Here is a 24,156-nt window from a genome sequence, read left to right as displayed (position 1 = left end):
AAGAATATATGATTACGATTCTAATGACACTTTGATTTAAAATTTTGGTCAATCCAATGCTGAGGAAATTAGATATGATTTTTCAGTGTGTTTTTTGAAAAATGTCACAACTTTAAGTAAAAAATTAGTATACAAAGTTTAAAGAATGTTTTTTTTTTGAAAAATACATACGAAGTAAGAATAACTCTTTGCCTTTCGAATGCGGCTTAGAGAGTTTCAATTGGACGTGTAATCACAGAGATATGGATTGAACACTTTTGCATGTTTTTAAGGGGGTGAACCCAAACTTATGCACGAGAGTGTAAGTAGGCATTGAGTAAATGGAATACCAAGTGTGCATTTTATGGCAGTATGGGACGAAAATAAAATTTCTTAAAATCACTCAAAAGAGCTTATTTGAGGCTGATATGTTGTACAACTCATATTGCATACTAGGTGAATAGTCAGTAAATAATTGTGATAGAAATTCCATTGCAATTACATTACGAGGCACATTGATAATCTCAATGTGACTGTTATGTGGTTATTATTACCAATGAACTAGAACAATCTCACAGATTTCAATAAGTTGATCGAAAGTATTTATCATTGGATGACTCTCCATGGTATCAACCCCTCTACCGACAGCTTCATTTTTTACCGCAAGAACAAAAATCAAATCGCGATAACTTTTTTGTTTCTCGGTATTTTTGCACCATTTTTTTCATGAGTTCTCAAAAAACTCTTCTAGTTTAAGAATCCGTGTCGATGGTTGATGGTTGGTGATCTGGTTTTAAAGATATTCCAATGTTCCTTGGGGGACCGACATTTCCCATAAAAAAGGTCTTAGGCGGCTATTTTGTTTTACGTCAACATATCGAAAAAATAAAATGTGGGCTATACAATGTCATGTAATAAGGAGCTACTCTGAAAAAATCATACAAATTGCTCAAGTATTCTTAGAGATATCTGAAAATTACGATATGAGGTTTTTTGAAGTTTCAAGATCATTATTTGGCTAGCGTGGTACCAATAACGTAAATGCTCCTTACTAAAAGACGGCTGCACCAAATTGCTTAATTTTTTCACAACATACTCTCATTAATGTATTGTTCCGAAGAGTGAATATCCGAATACGATAAAAATTCTGTAGCCTAAGATGTATACGTGGGGTATGGTTACGCGTCGGTACCCCAAGGAATTTCGGAATATCTCTGAATCGAGATGACCAATGATCAATATTGTCACAGATTTTAAAACTAGAAGAGTTTTTTGAGAACTTGTGAAAAAATGGTGCAAAAAAACCGAGAAACAAAAAAGTTATCACGATTTGATTTTTTTTTTTCTTGCGGTAAAAATGAAGCTGCCGGTAGAGGGGTTAATTCCAATTCGTCAAAAATGTCGAATGTGACTGTTATGCTGTTATGGGCAGTTAATGTATGCAAAATTTAAGCAATATACACGACGCAAAAATGTGATTAATTTTAAAACAGTTTTAGGAGACAGGTTGTGATTCTTCTGAATTAATTTTCTCAAAACCGTTTGAAATTTACGTCGGTTTGAAAAAGTAATCGAGATTTCATTATATATTGAACATTCAAAATAAAAGCATGAAACGAGCTCACCAAATTGATCATCCCTTCTTGGCTGATGGTGTTTCACGGGGATTTAAACTTAACTATTTTTGTTGGATTGACCAGTGGTGTAGCCAGGAGAGGCTCTGAAAAAGGGCAAATTTACATGTATTTAATAACGGTTATTTCTCATGCCAATACAGTAATTAGGATGAAATCTGGAAGAGTGGAATTGGTAAAAATTTGTTAGTTTTGAAACTGATTTATATATTTTTACCGACCATAACACCCGACGATTACAAATGGTTAATATGTTCTTTTTTACAAAAGCGAAACGTAATTTGGATATAGTTTAATTGTATTTTATAATAATTAGTTTAACAAATTGACGTTTGTTCGGCATTCAGAGTGACTTGAGTCTTCTGAATTCACAACTGTCTCTTATTCTGTTTTACTTTTGATTTCATTATTTTACTTTACTTTTGATTATTCACTACATTAAATTCATTATATGTTAAAAAAAGCAGAAAATAATTCGCAAAAGTAAAGCGCCTAAATGTTTTTACATTTAGGGTACTGGCTACACTACAGGTTCATCTCCCAGCACATTTTTTAATTATCTTCATATTTGCATTTGCAGTTCTGAAAACAGTCACCTTCAAAACCTCGGAGGTTTTCTTAGTAGCATTTCTACGGTTCGTATTTCCCTATATTCTACATAATTCAACTAGCCCCTTTACAAGCCCTTCCTGACTGCACTATTGAATGAAAAATTGGTTACAATCTATAAATGAAATGGAAAAACCATGAATAGCATGAAAAGTTAACACCAAATAAATTGGGGATTATTGGGAAATTATTTATACACGGAGCTTTAAGTTTTATTTGGCGCCGAGAAGTTTCGCGGTTCGCGTTGTGCGAATGCGAAAAGTTGTTCGTGTTTAGTCGAGGAAGGATTATCAACTGGTGAGCTGGTTTCAACTTTATGATATTTTAATGTGATTTTCAAACAAAATATGTATGTTTTGTCACTAAAAGTGTCGGCATTACTTCTCTTTTATATAGTTCCATTATACATATGTTTTTTCTCTTTTCGTCATTATCACAAACATGTTTTGAATTGTTTGACATTATAAATGATGACGTATTTAAGAAAATATAAAAACTTTTTATTTCCAGACAAAAATGAGAAACTAGCTTCAAGCAAGAGCCGTATTTTTCCTCCTTATCCATGGATTGCATCACCGACCAAAGGTGACTCCCAGATCTTTTCTGTCCTCACTAATAAACTCCCTTCCCGTGGTGATTGTGGAAATGCAGAGGTATTCTCGGTCTCTAGAAGCAACAATCACTACACCCTAACATTCCTTTCCTATCCCAACTGATTGTAAACACTTGGACGGCGCCGTTTGTGATCTATAATATGAGATCTGCTAAAATGTGCACTTAGCGAAAAAGCCGGAAGTCCCATTTGGATTGACTAACATCAAGCTACACACTTGCTTACCATTGGCTTTTGTGTTAATTGTTTTAGCGTACAAAATTGCGTTTGGAATTATTCTGTTTGACAGCTGAGATTGCCTGGGGTGTCCTCCGTCGGTGAATACTAAGCTGACTTGCGACAGGGCCTTTAACGACGAATCAAATGTTTACCCTTGACGCAGAGATCCAAAATACAGTCCTGGAGTAGAACTTTTAGATGTTTAGTTAGTTTAGAAGTTCAGTAAATGAGAAACATTCTGTTAGATTTTTCGTAGCTAATTATGGCGCAAGTATGAGTTGATCAAAGATTTCTATGTAAAAATGGCTCATAACTTCATTTACTTTATTTTATTCAAGTTTCTATCATTTTTCAACCTTCCCTAATGAAGGTTGGAACGATTTCATCGTGTTGAAAATTTGATCAAGTCCCATAGCTCCGAATGCCTGACGGCGGTTCCTATTGGCTTGCACGTATTTATTGATCGCATTGAAGAAACTTGTCTGTGTGAATATGAAAACGAAAATCAGTTAAATGAACTGTGAAACACCATACTAGGAGAAATTGTTCACCTGGACGTCCTCATTGGATGAGATCTGCACAACGACGATCATGATAACCAGAACCAAAAGCAGTGTCAACTTCATGATTGGTGGATTATGACTGTGATGAAGATGGGTTGTTCATTTGGTATTTAAAGCTAAGCCGTTAGCTCTACGGTTCACACTCAAAGCTTTGATCTCCCCGCCGAGAATAATCGATTTCATTGTCGGCAAATGAAAATTCTTTCATGAATTGTTTGTTGATATTCAACTTATTTTGCGGCAAAACTACAATAGTGACAAGCGGTGGTATCGCTAATTTTACGAAACCATTTCAATAATGTTTGGAAACAAGCGATAACTTCATGTGAAATCAACAGCCAAGCAAAATTTTTCTCGATTTGCCGGAAAACTCAAAACAATAAATAGATAATAGTCTGCAATGGAAAATGCCATGCCATGTGTTAGCCATAAATAAATAGAACAGTTTTTCATTAAATCAATTTATATATTGGTTTCAATTGTTTTTGTGTTAGAATCACTATCTTCATGCTATCTGTGTAACGCTCTATTACTTAAGTGATGTTACGCTATTTTCATTACGATGAGTAACTAAGTATTCCAAAATAATGCCATTGTATGATTTGAACTTATTCACAGCTCATTCTAGTAATCATATGAATTACTTCAGACAAATTTCCTTACTTGAATCATAAACATAAGTCTTCTCGAATCGAAAAATAACTCTTCTGGAAGCGTTACTCAACTCATTATTTTCATATGAAGATAAAAGATTCCATTTGCTGCTTAGCGACAGCCTACGCAATTTTGGAAAGCAAAAGTTTTGAAGCGCACGTTTTTAATGACTACCTTCTCCGAGAGTTTCAGATAATAGTGTGACAACCTTACTTCACACGACAGTCACTAATGAGAGCACTTAATTATCCATATCGTATAGCCCACTTTGCCGCATAAACCGCACAAACGCGTTCAACGTAACTTCCACCCTATCATCGCCCGGCCCGGCTGAAGTTTGCATATTCCATGTAGGTATCGCTCAAAACGGCAGACACACTACAAAACCCCATAAAATATATGAAGGCATCCAACCAGCCTCGTACTACTTAGTGCTACATTAACTATAACACATCGCGCCATCATCATCGTCGTAGTCGTCTTTGCCGAATTGGGAACAGTTCAAGCCTCGGAGCAGTCTGAGTCTGCAGACTCACATACAATATTGGACAATATGTTTGCAACTTTTTCAATTTTTCATTCCATATGGTCGGCGTTAAGTCAGAGGGGACCAAGTACAAAACTTGGGAAATTTGTATTATTTCTTCATTAGATGCGAAATTACCGTACCTCCATTTCACTTTGATCAGATTTGATGAATGCTGTAAACTGCGAGAGATATGCAATAAATTTACTTTGGATGATCAATAAAAATCGATAAAGGTATGCAGTCAGAGTGGACCAAGTGCTTATTACAATAACAGTGAAAATGATCAGCGCGCTGAGTAATGCGAGGAAATGAAAAACATCCCAAGAGATTTGTCACATTTTTTTGACAATGAATGATTCTTCTACTCATCAATCAATAGAAAAACACAAATATTCCTTAATTCTATACATTTGAATTTGATTTTTGACCATTTACCATGTTTGAATGGGTGGTCAGAAATTGCAACAATTTCTGTGCAGACAAAGCGCACCAAGTGTCAAAAAGCAATGAACTGATTGATTATTGCATTTTTTGATCAATTCAAGATTCTGATAGAAGTTTATGGTAGTTCTATGGTGTATATATGGAATGTCCAAGAACCCGTTTATTGGAACAGTACATTTTGATCGGTACTCAAGATTTTCACTTGGTCCACTCTGATTGAACGCATATTTAAATATTTCTGGTCTCCAATGCTCTGACTCTTCAAAACCTTAATTTTCAAGCTATTGAAATGCCACTGATTTTGGGATAGAAAATATGGGTTATTGAAGAATTTACGATACTGCTGTCGAAGGGTCTTGATAATCTGTATATCTTAGAGATATGCACCCAGTTTGACCTTGCAAGCATTAAATGATTGTTATTTTCGATTGTACCCCGTTTGGCATAAAGTCGTTTGGCATAAGGCCGTTTGGCATAAAGTCGTTTGGCATAATGGTTGTTTGGCATAATGATTGACTTAAAATAAATATCGGATTTTTTTAGCTTTTACCGGAATCAACGCCACCGAGCCTAAATAAAACTCCTGACGTGTCTCTACATCTCAGAACATAGAATACCTTTGAGCTTGTTGCGATATACATATTTGAAAACAGTAAATTGGCAAAGAAAGTTCGCAGTTATTCATCAAGGGAACGCTCATAGAATATTTCGCTGCAGATCAAGCTCTGTCCCAGTTTGGACGTAATACTTGATGAAAATTTCTTGATAAAAGAATGGATTTTTTTTTTACAAAAAGCTCTAATCCAAAGATTTATCAATGCGACTTAATGAAAAAATAACCTATATACAAGAGCAGATTATTTTTCGTTCAAAATGTTTAAGGCTCTAACGCAAAAAATCTTTTCACAGTATAGCTCTAAATGAACAACACATCTTTAAAAGAAAATATTTTAGACAAAACTTTTCAACGGTTCAGTATAAATTCAAATTTTAGAAGTGTACATCAAAAACACTGTCTATTATCGAGAAAATGGAAAACTTGTTATTGAAATAATATTTATCCAGCATATCTCGGAAGGAGATCACGCGTTTGCCCCAAAAAAAGTATATGTTGCATATTGGCAGGTTCTAAAGTAATTATCATTCTAACAACACATCTGGCAAGAGTTGATAAAACAGCAAAATATAAAAATGGTCAACATTTAGCTTTACTAAATAAAAAAAAGTGCATATTAGATGGTCAGTTCATTCACCACCCTGAAATGTATAAAGTTACGACAATTATGACTGCTAAAAACTTTTCAGGGAAGTGGTCTAGTAGGAGAAACGGGATATTTGGGGAACTGGCATTCGGGGAACCGACATTCGGGGAAAAGTAGCACAACCCATCAAAGTAACTGCAGTAATCGATTTCTCTTTTCGCTGATAATTTGAGCAGATCAATGTTATCTATTGCCGCCCTTTTGTCAGTTGGAAACAAAAAAATCTAGCTTCAAGTAACAGCCTATGCATAAAAAAAGGAGAAATTTATTAAAATTTTAATTCAACAGAACAATAAAAAGAAAGGTAAATTTGTGCTAAATATACAAAAGTCTTCAGTGCAAAAATTTGTTCCAATAGCGAAACTCAAAAGAAGAATTAATATTTGAAAGAAGGGTAATTTATGGATGAATAATAAAATACTATTGGCAATAGCTTTCCTAATATGCTTTAATTTATTCAAGAGCAAATGATTGTTGAATAAAGTGTAATTTTGAATCAATTGACTCCAAAACAAGCCTGATGTCATTAGAAAGATTCAATGAAAAATTGAGAAATTTTTGGTTTCAGACTCATTATGTCAAACGACTATTATGCCAAACGACCATTATGCCAAACGACCATTATGCCAAACGACTTTATGCCAAATGACCATTATGCCAAACGACTTTATGCCAAACGGCTTTATGCCAAACGACTTTATGCCAAATGACCTACCACCGTTAATTTCCTAGATATTGTTCAGTCCATTAAAAATTCGTCCCATTAGAGGTTTGGATTATGATTTTTCATGGTTATCACTCCACATTATATTGATTGAAAGTAGCACAAAGATGTGTAGACATATTGAACCAAAATTTTGACGAGTTGAAAAATTACAAAGCGTTAGACTTTAAGTCAATTTTTCTCAAAATTCGAAAAATGTCACTTGGTCCACCTTCGACCTTGACGCTTGCTCCTACGGGGGCGGGCGATGGGGCAGGATCAAACATGTCGCGCGTCGTTCGCGTAGTGAAAGGAAAAAGCGCCGCGGATCGTTAGCAGTGTTTGATCTACTGATCGCGTCGCTCGCGAGTGATGCACACTAGTTCGGCGCACAATGCGATAATCGAATTATTTCGCGATTCCGATAAGGCGTGATTATATCATGGATCGCTTCACCAACCATTGATAACTCCCAGATCTTCACCTTATCCCACTAACACAATATCCTTTCCATGACAACTGTGGAGATGCAGAGGTATACTCGGTCTCTAGTAACAACGGTTGTCTAACTAACATCAAGTCCTTCCCTTCCCCGATGACCGTAAGAACGTGGCCGGCACCATTATTGACTTTCAAAATTTGAGCTCTCGATTTGTGCACATTGATGAATGGTAAGCTAATACCAAGCCCCATTCATTAATTCCCTGTGCAACTTCGTTTGTTCTGGTCAATCACGGAGTAGCAACTACGAATTGTACGGTCATCTATGCTCATGCTCATGCTCATGCTTTCATTCATTTATTTAGTTAACATCTACACAGATAACACTGAATCAACAATTTCACGCCACAATACTCGGTTCGTGGCCGCATCTCTCCATCCTCGGTTCTGCCCCACGCTCGCCAAATCGATACGCACTTGATCCGCCCACCTAGCTCGCTGCGCTCCACGCCTTCTTGTACCAACCGGATCCAAAGCGAACACCATTTTTGCAGGGTTGCTGTCCGGCATTCTTGCAACATGCCCTGCCCATCGTATCCTTCCAGCTTTGGCCACCTTCTGGATACTGGGTTCGCCGTAGAGTTGGGCGAGCTCGTGGTTCATCCTTCGCCGCCACACACCGTTCTCCTGCACACCGCCGAAGATCGTCCTAAGCACCCGACGTTCGAAGACTCCAAGTGCTTGCAGGTCCTCCTCGAGCATCGTCCACGTTTCATGCCCGTAGAGGACTACCGGCCTTATGAGCGTTTTGTACATGGTACATTTGGTGCGGGCGTGAATCTTTTTTGACCGCAGCTTCTTCTGGAGGCCATAGTAGGCCCGACTTCCACTGATGATGCGCCTCCGTATTTCACGGCTAACGTTATTGTCAGCCGTCAGCAAGGATCCAAGGTAGACGAACTCGTCGACCACCTCGAACGTATCCCCGTCTATCGTAACACTGCTACCTAGGCGAGCCCTGTCGCGCTCGGCCCCACCAACTAGCATGTACTTTGTCTTGGCCGCATTCACCACCAGTCCAACTTTTGCTGCCTCGCGTTTCAGGCGGGTGTACAGGTCTGCCACCTTTTCAAATGTTCGGCCGACGATGTCCATATCATCCGCGAAGCAAACAAATTGACTGGATCTATGGATATAAAAATCGTACCCCGGCTGTTAAGCCCGGCTCTCCGCATAACACCTTCTAGCGCAATATTGAACAACAGGCACGAAAGTCCATCACCTTGTCGTAGTTCCCGGTGGGATCCAAACGAACTGGAGTGTTCGCCTGAAACCTTCACACAATTTTGCACACCTTCCATCGTCGCTCTTATCAGTTTTGTGAGCTTCCCGGGAAAGCTGTTCTCGTCCATGATTTTCCATAGCTCTACGCGGTCGATACTGTCGTATGCCGCCTTAAAATCGATGAAAAGGTGATGCGTTGGGACCTGGTATTCACGACATTTTTGGAGGATTTGCCGTACAGTAAAGATCTGGTCCGTTGTCGATCGGCCGTCAACGAAGCCGGCTTGATAACTTCCCACGAACTCGTTTACTACGGGTGACAGACGACGGAAGATGATCTGGGATAATACTTTGTAGGCCACATTTAGAATGGTGATCGCTCGAAAGTTCTCACAATCTAACTTGTCGCCTTTCTTGTAGATGGGGCAGATTACCCCTTCCTTCCACTCCTCCGGTAGCTGTTCTGTTTCCCAAATTGTGCCTACCAGCCGGTGCAGACAAATGGCCAGCCTTTCCGGACCCATCTTTATGAGTTCAGCTCCGATACCATCCTTACCAGCAGCTTTATTGTTCTTGAGCTGGTGAATGGCATCCTTAACCTCCCTCAAAGTGGGGGCTGGTTGGTTTCCATCTTCCGCAGTACTGACGAAGGCATTTCCTCCGTTGTCCCGTCCTTCATTGCCTGTGCTCTCAGCACCATTCAGGTGCTCGTCGAAGTGCTGCTTCCACCTTTCGATCACCTCACGCTCGTCCGTCAGAATGCTCCCATCCTTATCCCTGCACATCTCGGCTCGCGGCATGAAGCCGTTGCGGGATGCGTTGAGCTTCTGATAGAACCTACGCGTTTCCTGAGACCGGCACAGCTGTTCCATCTCCTCGCACTCCGTCTCCTCCAGGCGGCGTTTTTTCTCCCGAAAGAGGCGGGTCTGCAGTTGCCGTTTCCGTTTATAGCGTTCCACGTTCTGCCGGGTCCCTTGCTGCAGCATGACCGCCCGCGCTGCATTCTTCTCCTTCAAAACCTCCTGGCACTCCTCGTCGAACCAATCGTTCCGTCGACTCCGTCCCACGTACCCGACGTTGCTCTCAGCTGCATCGTTGATGGCTGCTTTTACTGTTCTCCAGCAGTCCTCAAGAGGGGCTTCGTCCAGCTCACCCTCTTCCGGTAATGCAGCCTCGAGTTGCTGCGCGTATGCCGCTGCGACATCCGGTTGCTTGAGCCGCTCTAGGTCATACCGGGGCGGCCGTCGGTACCGTACGTTGTTAACGACGGAGAATTTTGGGCGCAGTTTGACCATCACCAGATAGTGGTCGGAGTCGATGTTAGCGCCACGATAGGTCCTGACGTCGATAATGTCGGAGAAGTGCCGACCATCAATCAGAACGTGGTCGATTTGCGATTCTGTCTGCTGTGGTGATCTCCAGGTGTATCGGTACGGAAGGCTGTGCTGGAAGTAGGTGCTACGAATGGCCATATTCTTGGAGGCGGCAAAATCAATTAGTCGTAGGCCGTTTTCGTTCGTCAGCCGGTGGGCGCTGAACTTTCCAATCGTCGGTCTGAATTCCTCCTCCTGGCCAACCTGAGCGTTTAGATCTCCTATGATGATTTTGACGTCGTGGCTTGGGCAACTGTCGTACTCGCGTTCAAGCTGCGCATAAAAAGCGTCTTTATCATCATCAGTGCTGCCGGAGTGAGGGCTGTGCACGTTTATTATGCTGAAGTTGAAGAACCGGCCTTTGATCCTCAACTTGCACATTCTCTCATTGATCGGCCACCACCCGATCACGCGCCTCTGCATATCACCCATCACTATAAAAGCTGTTCCCAGCTCATGTGTATTGCCGCAGCTCTGGTAGATGGTATGGTTACCTCTAAACGTTCGCACCATTGATCCCTTCCAACACACTTCCTGCAACGCTACGATGCCGAATCCACGGTCCTTCAGCACGTCGGCGAGTATGCGTGTGCTCCCGATGAAGTTGAGAGATTTACAGTTCCACGTACCGAGCTTCCAATCGCTAGTCCCTTTACGTCGCTGTGGTCTTCGCCGATTGTCCCGGTTCGTATTCTCTCGTTGATTATTCGTTGCTTCATTTTTTTACGGCTGGCTTGCAGGGCCTGACACCAACCCCCTAGATTTCCGGAGGACCATTCCCCCTAAATGTTCGGAGGACCATAGTGCGCAGTTTAGCTTAGAGTCCTTCTCTGGCACTCGGACGATGATCAGCCGCCCCTGACATGGGGAACAGACGCTGTTGTGAGCCGCTCCTAACATGGAGTACAGACGCTCAAGGTTTGCAGAAGCAAAAGCAAACCCCCCCTTCCCTGTCAGCATACGACCAAAGTTCCCACCGGGGGTTGGTTACCCGATCTTCCCTAAGGTTACTCATACCCCGGCCAGTACCGCGAGGAGGTAGGGATAGGAGTTGCTGGGCAAGAGGCTAAGGACCGCACAAAGGGGTCTATTTTATTCCTTCAGGTACGCGAGGTACCAATGGTACGCCATGCCCAGCCATTTACCAACCATGCTCATGCTTATGTCCCCATTTTTTTGTTTTCCGACCTTTACTCCTTTCGATTTTTTGTTTTTTTGACTTTTTGTCCATTCGACATTTTATCTTTCAACCTTCTTTTGTGTTTTCAACCTTTTGTTTTTCAATCTTGTGCCCAGGGATTGAATCCTGAGAAAATTGAGAGAATCTCTCACGTATCGCTCTCTGTAACTATCATAACATGCTGCACATTATGAGAGACTGTTTATCGTATACTGCTACAACTTTGATCAGATTGGGGGGATAGTAGTGCATGATAAAACCCCTCTAAACATGCTCCAAGCCTGGGGGACACTATTGCTATTGGAAGTTCGTGGATTGTTTATGGTGCCAGTAAAGAAATAGTAGTTTACGGAACAAGTTGCAGAATGATGATTTTTACAGCACGAGTCGTAAATTTATCCTACGAGGCTTGCCGAGTAGGATAATTACGACGAGTGCTGTAAAAATCGAGTTCTGCAACGAGTTACGTACAACATTTTTTGCAATTTCGTAGAAGACCGCTTGAGGGCATCAGAAATTATATCAGAATACATTCACCTTTATTTTACGATTTCTGAAAAAATGTTGTGTAATGATTCATTACGCAACTCAAAACAGTTACGTAATGAAAAAGCGTTGCGTAATGAATCATTACAGCACTGGTTTCAGTTAGGTAATGACTATTCCCGTACTCCATACTTCAGTGCAGGAAAGTAGGCCGTTCCATGACAGATTAGCATGATGAAAAACAGCCTATTACGATGAGAAATTGCAAAAAATACCTATCCCCAACGGTAAACAAGTGAGAAAAATGGATTTTATCATCGTTCTCTCTTTGGGGCTTTCGCTCGCTGCTTCCATTTATCAGACTTGTTATACCTTGCGATACAATGACGATCGTGGACCGCAACAGATGGGATGTTTTTCTTTGCTTGCTTTGATCGTGCTTCATACTCAAATGAGAGTGAATTCTGTAATGTCTGCTTGTGCCTATTCGACCTTTAGTTTTTCGAACTTTTGGAAATAACTTTAATTATTACGTTAACATTTGTTCAAGTACATTAACTTAAATTGTTGCTTATCTATTATTCAAAAAACTGAAACAATATAGATTTTGCAATGGTTATGGTCAACCTATAAAACTTGAAAAACCTGAAGTTCGTAGACACAAGAGTAAACATGGACAAATCGAAATGAAAAATTATGAAAAATACTGGAATTGTTCTGGTGTTCTGGTCGTGAAACTTCCATTAAATTCGAGAATCTTACATTCTATGAATAACAGAGATCTAGCCCACAAAGGTTGATCTTCTTTTATGGAATATCGAAAAAAAAGGCAAACGTATTGTCCGCTACTGTCGGTACTCAAACCATCACACTCGATGCATGGGCGGTGGGCGGTTACACTGATATGGCGACTCTCTGACACTCGTGATTCAACCTTATCAGTGTGCTGTCGTCGTCGTCGATGGCTGCGATGCATGCAACTTGATACCTATTTATCTAATCTGTGCTGTTCCTGGAATGCGCAACAAATGGTCCAAAGTTGATTTTCACTGATAACGACTGCACACGGTGGAGAATCTGAGAAATTTAGATGAGTTGTTCTCTATATTGTTTACTAAAACTAGCGATGATTTCTTATCAGTGTGAATGCGCATCATTATAAGACAAATGACAATTTTCAACGTTATTTTTTAAGAAGATATAATGGATACTTTATACACTACCTCTGCACCGACATTATAAAGTCTACCTCTATCAGCACATGCAACCATTATTATTTATTTAGTTGGTGTTACATCAATTAATTTGATAAACCTCGTTAACGATGTTACGCCAATTTACTCGGTCCATGGCTGTGTCCTTCCAACTTCGATTTTGGCCCACGTTCTCCAGATCTTGTTGCACCTGACCTCGCTCGCTGTGCTCCCCACCTTCTTGAGCCAACCGGATTCGACGCGAACACCATCTTTGCAGGATTGTTGCTCGGTAGTCTTGCAACATGCCCTGCCCAGCGCACCCTTCCGGCTTTTGCAACCTTCTGGATACTGGGTTCGCCGTAGAGCCTAGCGAGCTCGTGGTTCATTCTCCGCCGCCACACACCATTCTCCTGCAGTCTTAAGATCGTCCTAAGCACCCTTCGTTCAAACACTCCGAAGTGCTTGCAGGTCCTCTTCCAGCATGGTCCATGCTTCATGTCCATAGAGGACCACCGGTCTTATGAGCATTTTGTACATGGTACATTTGGTGCAGGGGTGGATCTTTCTCGACCGCAGCTTCTTCTGGAGCCCATAGTAGGCGCGACTTCCATTGATGATGCGTCTCCGTATTTCACGACTAACGTTGTTATCAGCCATTAACAAGGATCCAAGGTAGACGAACTCATCAACCACCTCAAAAGTATCCCCGCCTACCGTAACACTGCTTCCCAGGCAGGCTCTATCGCGTTCGGTCCCGCTTATCAGCATGTACTTTGTTTTGGACGCATTCACCACCAGTCCAACTTTTGCTGCCTCGCGTTTCAAGCGGGTGTACAAGTCTGCCATATTTTCAAATGTTCGGCGACAATGTCCATATCATCCGCGAAGCAAACTAATTGGCTGGACCTTGTAAAAATCGTACGGTTATTGAATCCGGCTCTCCGCATGACACATGCAACCATGTATTTCGTTTTTAGAATAATCATTAAGCTTATCCTAGCTGTCTCCCTCTTCAGGAGCACCAACTAATTGAGATCGATCCAAAAGTGGTTTATATCGTCCACAAGGCCAAGAAGCATATGCGACTGTGTAGACATAGTGCCGTCTTTCTGCACATCAGATCTTCTAATTGCAATTTCAAGCGCAATGTTGAAAAGTGCAACGAGCCTGACTTCTCGTTGGCAATACGTATTGCACTTAAATTCAAACCATCCCGCGTTGCACGTATCAGTCAAATTAGTTTCACCGGAAAACCATGTTCAGGTTCAGACGTTACACAGGTCAAATCTTTTCACTGAATCGTACGTACTTTGAAATCAATTAACGAATGATGTATCAGCGAATTATGCCCCTGAAGCTATCTAAATCATTCTCAAACTAAACACCTGATCTATCATCGAGCGGTCCTCACTAAAGTGAGCCTAGTATTCGCCGACGAAGAACTCCCGAGCGGTTTCAGTCTGTTAAAAAGAATGCCCGACAGTAAAATCTCTGCATATCGTTCTGGTTCAAGCTATTATGTGCTTCATCTTTTTTCGGCACGGAGCCCAAGTAACAACCAGCTTACTTATTAGAGTGCAGCTTATTTCGAAAGTTCTCCAAACCAAAAGTTCGGTACTCGTGAATTCAGAAGTCAAATCACATAAAAAGATAAAGTTCAAAATTTGAGTTAAAAATATTAACATTTAGAGGCGACTTGAAAGTGAATTTAGAGGTTATAATATATGACCTTCAGTGAAGTAAACTAAACTTTGTTATTTTTCAACCAAGTTTGAACTTTTATATTAGATGCATGTGAAATCTATTTTCTTTCTTATTAAATTTATGAAAACTTTGTACACACTTAAATCAGAATGCCGATTTCAGCTCCGCAAATCTCGGTTAAAGTTCATTTGCTGACATATCAGCAAAAGTGACGGTTGATGTCAGCGGCACCCACAGGTGCTGCTATAAACAAACTAGATTTTTTGCTGAGATATCAGCTAAAACTCAGTTGTTGATCGCTCGGCTGTGCGGTTCTCGGCAAAAGAATGAAAACTAGCCGAGCTCAAGTGAGTGTGTAGAATACCAAACTTGTCTAAAATTAAAACTAGTTTTAGTTAATTTTTTCTTCATTTTACTAAAAAAATAATCTTTGTTTGACTATAACTTCACGAATATTCAACGATTCCAAATCTTTTTACATGTTTTTGAAGCAAATTTAGTTGTTTTCACTAAAAAATTGTTTTAACTAAGTTATTCAACAAAAACTGCACAAAAACATGTTTTTTTTTCAATTATAATCACAGTTTTTTTTTATTGAACATTATTTTTAAACTGAAACTGTTTTTTTTTTCATTTGTTAGATCTTTGAAAAGGACTTTGCACCAATTAAATAGAATATGCATTTAAGAATATATATGCACTATTTAACTCGTAATCAAAACAAGTTAATAAATTTAAGTTTGATAGAAAAAAAGCAATTTCCGGCAAAGAAACTAAAATCATCCAAAGAAAATTTACTTTTTCATTAAAAAATCATGTTTTGGGTTGTTTTTGTTGAAAAGTGAAAACCATTTTTAAGAAAAACGTGTTATATGAACTGTTTGAAAACAACTAAATTTGCTTCAAAACATGTTAAAAGATTTGAAATTGATTGAGCGTTTCTGAAGTTATGGTCAAATAGAGATTAATTTTTAAGCGAAATGAGGAAAAAAATGGAGAATATTATTTTTAACTAAAATCAGTTTTGATTTTAGACAAGTTTGGTATTCTGCAAAGTTTTATGCATTAAATTTGGAAGATAATGATGCTAAAGGTTTCAAAATTGGATAGAGAATAACGAAGTTATGGTGATTTCACTGAAGGGCCTTTTTTATGACTTGATAATTCACTTTCAAGGCGCTTGCGCCACCTCATTTATTTAGTTAACATCTACACAGATAACACTGAATCAACAATTTCACGCCACAATACTCGGTTCGTGGCCGCATCTCTCCATCCTCGGTTCTGCCCCACGCTCGCCAAATCGATACGCACTTGATCCGCCCACCTAGCTCGCTGCGCTCCACGCCTTCTTGTACCAACCGGATTCGAAGCGAACACCATTTTTGCAGGGTTGCTGTCCGGCATTCTTGCAACATGCCCTGCCCATCGTATCCTTCCAGCTTTGGCCACCTTCTGGATACTGGGTTCGCCGTAGAGTTGGGCGAGCTCGTGGTTCATCCTTCGCCGCCACACACCGTTCTCCTGCACACCGCCGAAGATCGTCCTAAGCACCCGACGTTCGAAGACTCCAAGTGCTTGCAGGTCCTCCTCGAGCATCGTCCACGTTTCATGCCCGTAGAGGACTACCGGCCTTATGAGCGTTTTGTACATGGTACATTTGGTGCGGGCGTGAATCTTTTTTGACCGCAGCTTCTTCTGGAGGCCATAGTAGTCGGACTTCCACTGATGATGCGCCTCCGTATTTCACGGCTAACGTTATTGTCAGCCGTCAGCAAGGATCCAAGGTAGACGAACTCGTCGACCACCTCGAACGTATCCCCGTCTATCGTAACACTGCTACCTAGGCGAGCCCTGTCGCGCTCGGCCCCACCAGCTAGCATGTACTTTGTCTTGGCCGCATTCACCACCAGTCCGACTTTTGCTGCCTCGCGTTTCAGGCGGGTGTACAGGTCTGCCACCTTTTCAAATGTTCGGCCGACGATGTCCATATCATCCGCGAAGCAAACAAATTGACTGGATCTCGTAAAAATCGTACCCCGGCTGTTAAGCCCGGCTCTCCGCATAACACCTTCTAGCGCAATATTGAACAACAGGCACGAAAGTCCATCACCTTGTCGTAGTCCCCGGTGGGATCCAAACGAACTGGAGTGTTCGCCTGAAACCTTCACACAATTTTGCACACCTTCCATCGTCGCTCTTATCAGTCTCGTGAGCTTCCCGGGAAAGCTGTTCTCGTCCATGATTTTCCATAGCTTGCGCCACCTCTAAATCTTATTATTTTAAGCTCAAACTGTAAGGTTTTTCTAACAATGTGATTTGAATGCATTAGAACAAACGAATTTTTGGTTTTGAGAACTTTTAAAAAATAAGCCGAACCCTACTGCTTATTTTCCTATTTTAGCTTCATAGGGCTATTGTACGGCAAAACAGGGCTTATCAGCTGCATAGCACTAATAAGTGCGAATTAGAGTGCTATTTGGTAACCCGGAAAGTTTGCTACGTTTCTTTAATGCCTAAATTAAATTGTATTCCAGATCAAATTCCTTTCATTTTCACATACATTTTGTTACAACTATTGATCCAGTTTTAAGAACGTTCATTGAATAGTTCTGATTCATATTACGGACACTTAAGACTTCATCGAAATTTAACTCATCATGTAGCATGTAAAGTAAATCAATCTGTATGATTTCTCAGCATTTTCAAGCTTTGAAAACAACTTGCTATCAAATGATGGTTAAAGATTATGCTTCCGTAACTTGAATATTTTAAAATAAACAGATATATGTAGACTTTTCATAATTCTTTTTAAGGGCGTTTCCTTACCCAAGCAGCACAGTTTGTTTCAACTCTAGTATAAAATATCTTCTGAAACTAATCACAGTTGTCAATTGTTGAAAATATGACTTACAATAGCACTGAATAGCAATGCAAACAGCGCAAGATGCGAAGTTTGTTTGCAACATTGTTATAGTGAAATCCATGGGCGTAGCCAGAGTTTCCATCGGAGGGGGGCGACCCAGTAAACATTTTGGTTGGTATAACTTTTGTTATACATCATTCTATATGAATCAATTCAATCGTATAGAATGCATGAAAAGCCTATATACCTACCAAAGTGGAGGCTATATGCGTACTTGGCACGACATTTTCAGACTTTCTGCGATCAGATATACGATGCCACAAAATTTGGATGTAAATAAAAAAAGTTTCCAGCAAGTCTCGAAAGCGGGACCTTTGAGTTAGGAATCGGACACCTTACCACTGTACCATCAAGGGTTTTATGTTGAATGGGTCATTATTTGCCAATATTAATACATGTTTCATGTACAGCGACACATAGAGTAAAGTGGGGCAAAAGTTCGAGTGGGGTAAGAGTTTCTTTTTAAAATTTCAAGCTCAATTTAAAACAAATCTTATAAATGTCATGATGGTTCGAATGCAATTCAAGTAAGAGACTTTCAATCCAAATATCATAAAAATCGACTGAGATTTGGAAAAGTTATGGCTATTTGTTGTTTTTCGACGTGAATATTGTAATTTTTGGTCAAACTTTCGTTGCATTGAAGCAATTGAAGATAAAATCTTTTTCAATATTTTATGTAAGGGCGTTTCTAGGCCTATCATAAGGTTGCTTTGAGGTGTATTAGTTTTTGCATAAATGCTTGAAAACAATTTTTGGCCCATAGTGGGGCAAAAGTTCGAATCAGCGGGGCAAAAGTTCGACCCATGTATAAACTCACGGAAAAATTTGCAAATTGCCTAAAATCCACATATTATCTTCAAATTTAGTTAAATTTGTCTGATCGTGTAAAAATTGTCACCGAAATTTTACATTTCCACTTAGTTTTGCGAAAAACTGCTATTTTTGAGTATATTACAATTAACCCGGTTTTGGGCAATTTTTCGATGAAAATTTAGTGTGTATTTTTCGTCAAACTTAAGTTTACGGCTGGTGTAAAGTATGCCTGTCATAAAAGGATCGATATTTTGTGTTTTAGCCAGCGAACTTTTGCCCCACACTAGATTCGAAATCTTGCCCCACCGGTGGGGCAAAAGTTCGAATAAGACAATCAATTTTGAAACTGTTATAACTAAAAATGGGTAAATATTTTGACACATGTTTGTTCAGCAAAATTATAGCCAATATGTTGAAGGTTCACTGTATGGTATTTGTTTTGTTTTAACTGCTATTGTTTTCCTGGAAACTTTGATTATACCACTAAGGTCGAACTTTTGCCCCACCTTACTCTACTGTGTTGTTCTTTGATGCCCATCGTCAGCAGATACCAAGTATTGGTGGCAATTTTTGCTAAGTCATTGCGATTTCATACGATGCTTTCGGGATTGATATATGAACTGTCAGTTTATACAATCTAACGCAATTCTATGTTGTACTATTTACGACATGTTTTGTTGTCAACACAGATTGTCGTTTATGAATCGTATTGGGGATTTATATACAACTTGTGTTGACATTGATAGCGTTTAATTTGGCATCTTGTGCGATTCTGATTTTTGACGTACGAATATGTGATTTTGGATGCAGATGTAGATTTTTAAGGATTTGGCTTTGATTTTTCTTTTAGGTGATATGTAGTTTTCAAAAAGTTTTTGCAGAAACTACTCAAGGTAATTATTCGTCCAAAAACTATTCCAATGATTTTTTTTTCTGAATTTCACTTATTTTTTTTAAGAATTTAACTAACAATACATCTGATTTTTCAAAGAAGGCTTCAAATCATTCATCTCGGATTCATTCAGGAATTACACTCGAAATCTAACTAAAAATTATTCAAGGATATTGTCAACGAATTCCAAGAATCAAATCAAAATTTTCGAGGTATTCTTTCGAATTTCTTCTCACATTTTTCTTGGCATATATTCAAGATATTTCCAAAAACATTACCCTTGAAAATGTGCCAAAAATTTTCCATGAATTCCATAAAAAAAATCTTTTACTGAGTTATTCTCTGATTAACTTATATTAAGATTCTTATTGTAACTCACATACAGAATTTATATTTTTCAATAATATTTTTATGAAACACTAAGTTTTTTTTCAAATCGCCAATATTACTGAATGCATTTCTCATATAAGAGCTTCTTCACGGATTTTGTTAGGAGCTTTTCTAAATTAGTGAGAATAAATTCCTTAGGAACTGTTCTTGGAATTTTCCAAAAGATTATTTGAAAGAATACGCACTGAATTTCATATACAGATTTCCAAATAAATGTCCCCAAGAATGCTCTGAAAATTCATTGAGAAGTTTCTTATGGAATCTCTTCTATAAATACTCCAGAAATTTTCCAAAACTGCTCCAAGGATCTATCAAAAAATTTTTTTTAAGAATATCTCTTGCAGAAACTTGTTTAAGACAAGACGCAATATTCTGCAGGGGAAGTTCTGGTGCTCTGAGATACATTCATTGAAAAATTATAGTAAACATTGAAGAAAGCATAAGATAAAGTCCTGAAAAATCCGAAAAACAACATCTGTAAAAGGCATCTGTGGAATGATTCCTGTTTATATATTTGGTGAAATCCTTAGAAATATCATTTGATTCCTACAGTATCAATTCTTATGCGAATAAATTATTGAATAATTTTCCGAAAGGACTCTGGAAAGGTTTCAAAATCTCATTAAGAATTAACGAAGAATTTTTAAGAGTACTGCAGGAAGAATTGTCAAAATATCTGACGTAATTCCAATAACTGTCCACAGAACTTTCTGCAGGAATCGTGATCAATTTTTTTTCAATGCTTGAAAATTTATACACCAACAATTCCTACCAAAATTCCACTTATAGGAGATACTCTGCAGACTTCTTCAAGTTCAAAAGGTATTTCTGGAGAAATTTCAACGATTTTATCCAAATTATTTAACATTCTCCCAAAATCCTGATCAGAATTCTACCAGAATCCTGAACAGGACTCTCTCAGAATCCGAAACAGGACTCTCTCAGAATCCTGAATAGGATTCACTCAGAATACTGAAAAGGGCTCCCTCAAAATCCTGAACAGGATTCACTCAGAATCCTATACAGAATTGACTCAGAATCCTGGACCGGTTGCACTCAGAATTTTGGACAGGTTCCACTCATAATGCTGAACCGGATTGCCTCAGAATCCAGAACAGGATTCTCTCATAATCCTCAAAAGAATTCTCTCAGAACCCTGAGCAGGATTCTCTCAGAATCCTAAGCAGGACTCTCTCAGAATGCTAAACAGGACTATCTCAGAATCCTGAACAGGATTCTCTCAGACTACTGAAAAGGACTATCTCAAAATACTGAATAGGATTCACTCAGAATCCTGTACAGGATTGACTCAAAATCCTGAACAGGTTGCTCTCAGAATCCTGGACAGGTTTCACTCAGAATGCTGAACAGGATTCTCTAATAATCCTCAAAAGGATTCTCTCGGAATCCTCAAAAGGATTCTCACAGAATCCTGAAAAGGATTCTATCAGAATCCTAAGCAGGACTCTCTCAGAATGCTAAACAGGATTCACTCAGAATCCTGAACAGGATTCACTCAGAATACTGAACCGGATTGACTCAAATTCCTGAACAGGATTCTCTCAGAATTCTAAACAGGACTCTCTCAAAATCCTGAACAGGATTCTCTAATAATCCTCAAAAGGAGTCTCTCGGAATCCTCAAAAGGATTCTCTCAGAATCCTGAGCAGCATTCTCTCAGAATCCTGAAAAGGTTTCTCTCAGTATCCTGAAAAAGATTCTCTCAGAATCCTAAGCAAGACTCTCTCAGAATGCTAAACAGAACTTTCTCAGAATCCTAAACAGGAGTCTCTCAGAATCCTAAACAGGATTTACTCAGAATCCTAAACAGGATTCACTCAGAACCCTAAACAGGATGCACTCAGAGTCCTGAACAAGATTCAATCAGACCCCGAACAGGATTCTCTCGAATCCAGAACAGGATATTCTCAGAATCCTGAACAGGTATCACTCATTACACTAGTTTACAAATAAAAATGAAAGTCATGAACTTTAATAGCTGAGCTTCATTTTCAATGTAAAATCGTACGCTGAATCAAAAAAAAATGTCAAAAAAATTCACAGTAGAACCGTTTTTGAGATACGCTCAATATTTGATTTTTTTGGTTTTTCAAAAAAGTACATTTGCTAAAATTGATGTATCTCCGGATTTAGAGCACCAAATCTAAACTTTTTTCAGCAAAATAAAGCTAATTAAATGTGCTTTCTACCGTCTGAACATCACTTTGTTGTGCAAATTACGGTTTTCTAGATATTTATGGCATAATCTAATTTTTTCGATATTTTTGAGTAAAATTTAACCAAATTTTCAACTTTTAGCTAAGTTTTAAGCACGATGCTGATGTTTTAAAATTCGTTTATCATGTTGAACTCAAGGTATGTAAAAAAATAAAAGAAAAAACTACCTAATGACTGAAATCGGTTGAAAATTGAAGATGTTATGGCATTTTTTGTAGAACACTTGAATTTTGAAGTTTTGACCTTTTAAAACAACAAGACGAAATCCATATAAATTTCACTAAATCCTTTCACTTTGAATGACTCTTAGTACAGATTCCATGCTTTGTTAACCGTTTTATCAATTATTAATTTTGAATCACGACTAATTAATGAAAAGGACGTATGTAAAAGCAGAATTTATGTATTTGCGTATATATTAAAAAAGGCCAGTTTTACTAACATGGAGTCTTGATATATTTCAAGCTAATAATGATGATGATGAACTTTTTATGATTCAATATTAAATCCAGCAAACAAACTACAATGAATACGTGTATAAAATAAGGCCATGGGCTCATTTGAGAACGTGAAAGATGTATCCGCCTTGCCTACATACTGTATGCAACTTAAAAGAAAAATTTCCGAAGCCATCCGTGTTCAATTATGGCATACGAAAGTTCAGGCTATTGCGATGTCAAGCTTTCTTCAGTGTTGCTGGCTCAACGGCTGAATGATCATGGCGATTAATGTGATACAAGAAATATAAATTCCTGACTGATTCCTGAAATGTTTGGTCCTTTAACTGTTGTGATGTGGTTATAACTATTTTTGATGTGGTTTCAAGTTTAATGATAAATTTATGCTGCTTGTCTGTTTGGCGTTTGAACGTTATAACTTTGTTATGACAAAATGATTTTGGCAGCACTTTCGTCGCAGGGAAAACATTGTTGACAGGTAGTACTGTTTGTTGAACATAGTGAAACAATGTGTGCGGCAAAGCGTGAATTTAAGTGCAAAAATGATCCGCAAAAATTTTGTTTCGTCTGCGGAAACTACATTTTTACGACACCGGTAAATTTTACTAGTTCATTGCAAACTGCATATCGGCTTTATTTCAAAACTGATCCCAAAAACCTCGACAAAACGTGGACTCCAAACGTTGTGTGTAGTTCGTGCAAAACATGCTTGGCTAGATGGATGTCTGGAGAAAGGTAATTATTTAATTTTCTACATTCAAATGACTAACAAGTGCTATTTACTAACTAACTAACTAACAAATCTTGTACCAGCCGCCATTTGTCCTTTGTTGTACCGACAATATGGCGCCAACCATTTTGTCATGCAGCGGATTGTTATTTCTGCTTAACCAGTCATGCAACACGGACGTCACAAAGCAGTTGAATATCCACAAGTTCAATCAATGACAAAACCGATTCCACATGAAGATTCATCTCCTTATCCTGTTTGTCCAAAGCGAAAACGAGAGCCTTCAGTGGATGACAGTGACGAACCACCCTTTGATGAAAGCGACGTGGAATACGAAAGAAAGCCGATGCTGTTTACACAAGCGGAACTCAATGACTTGATAAGGGACTTGGACTTATCAAAAGAAAAATCAGAATTGTTGGCATCGCGCTTGATGGAACGAAACTTTCTTTCTGCTGATACAAAAGTTACTTCCTACAGAAAGCGTCATGAAAAATTTGGAAAATATTTTTCCAAAAAAGACAGTGCTTGCTTTTGCCATGACATAAGAGGCTTGTTTGAAGAATTCGGTGAACCATATGATCCTTCTGAATGGCGTTTGTTTATCGACAGTAGTAAATTAAGTTTAAAAGCTGTTCTGCTGCATCAAGGGAACAATAAGCCTTCGATTCCGCTAGTTCATGCCGTGAACATGAAGGAATCATACGAATCGATGGCTTTTATACTTGACCTGATATGCTACAACCAACATAATTGGAAAATATGCTCAGATCTCAAAGTTGTTGCAATGTTGACTGGCTTGCAACAGGGATATTCTAAGTTCATGTGTTTTC

The 24,156-nt window shown here is 39.0% G+C and overlaps 1 protein-coding gene and 1 long non-coding RNA gene across 5 annotated transcripts in view; both read right to left on the bottom strand.

Moving 5' to 3' along the window:
* The window catches only part of LOC5577739 (ras-related protein Rap-2a), a 439,757-nt gene that overhangs the window by 163,960 nt on the left and 251,641 nt on the right, over positions 1 to 24,156 (bottom strand). The gene's annotated exons all lie outside the window — the stretch shown is intronic.
* LOC110678621 lies at positions 3,344 to 3,764 on the bottom strand. The gene is made up of 2 exons (XR_002501784.1): positions 3,606 to 3,764; positions 3,344 to 3,536 (listed from the first exon to the last, which is right to left on the bottom strand). It is a non-coding gene; the product is annotated as an uncharacterized LOC110678621 (long non-coding RNA).

Source organism: Aedes aegypti, chromosome 3 (genome assembly GCF_002204515.2).
Source record: "Aedes aegypti strain LVP_AGWG chromosome 3, AaegL5.0 Primary Assembly, whole genome shotgun sequence".
Taxonomy (NCBI): Eukaryota; Metazoa; Arthropoda; class Insecta; order Diptera; family Culicidae; genus Aedes; species Aedes aegypti.
This window is presented reverse-complemented; position numbering and strand designations above follow the sequence as displayed.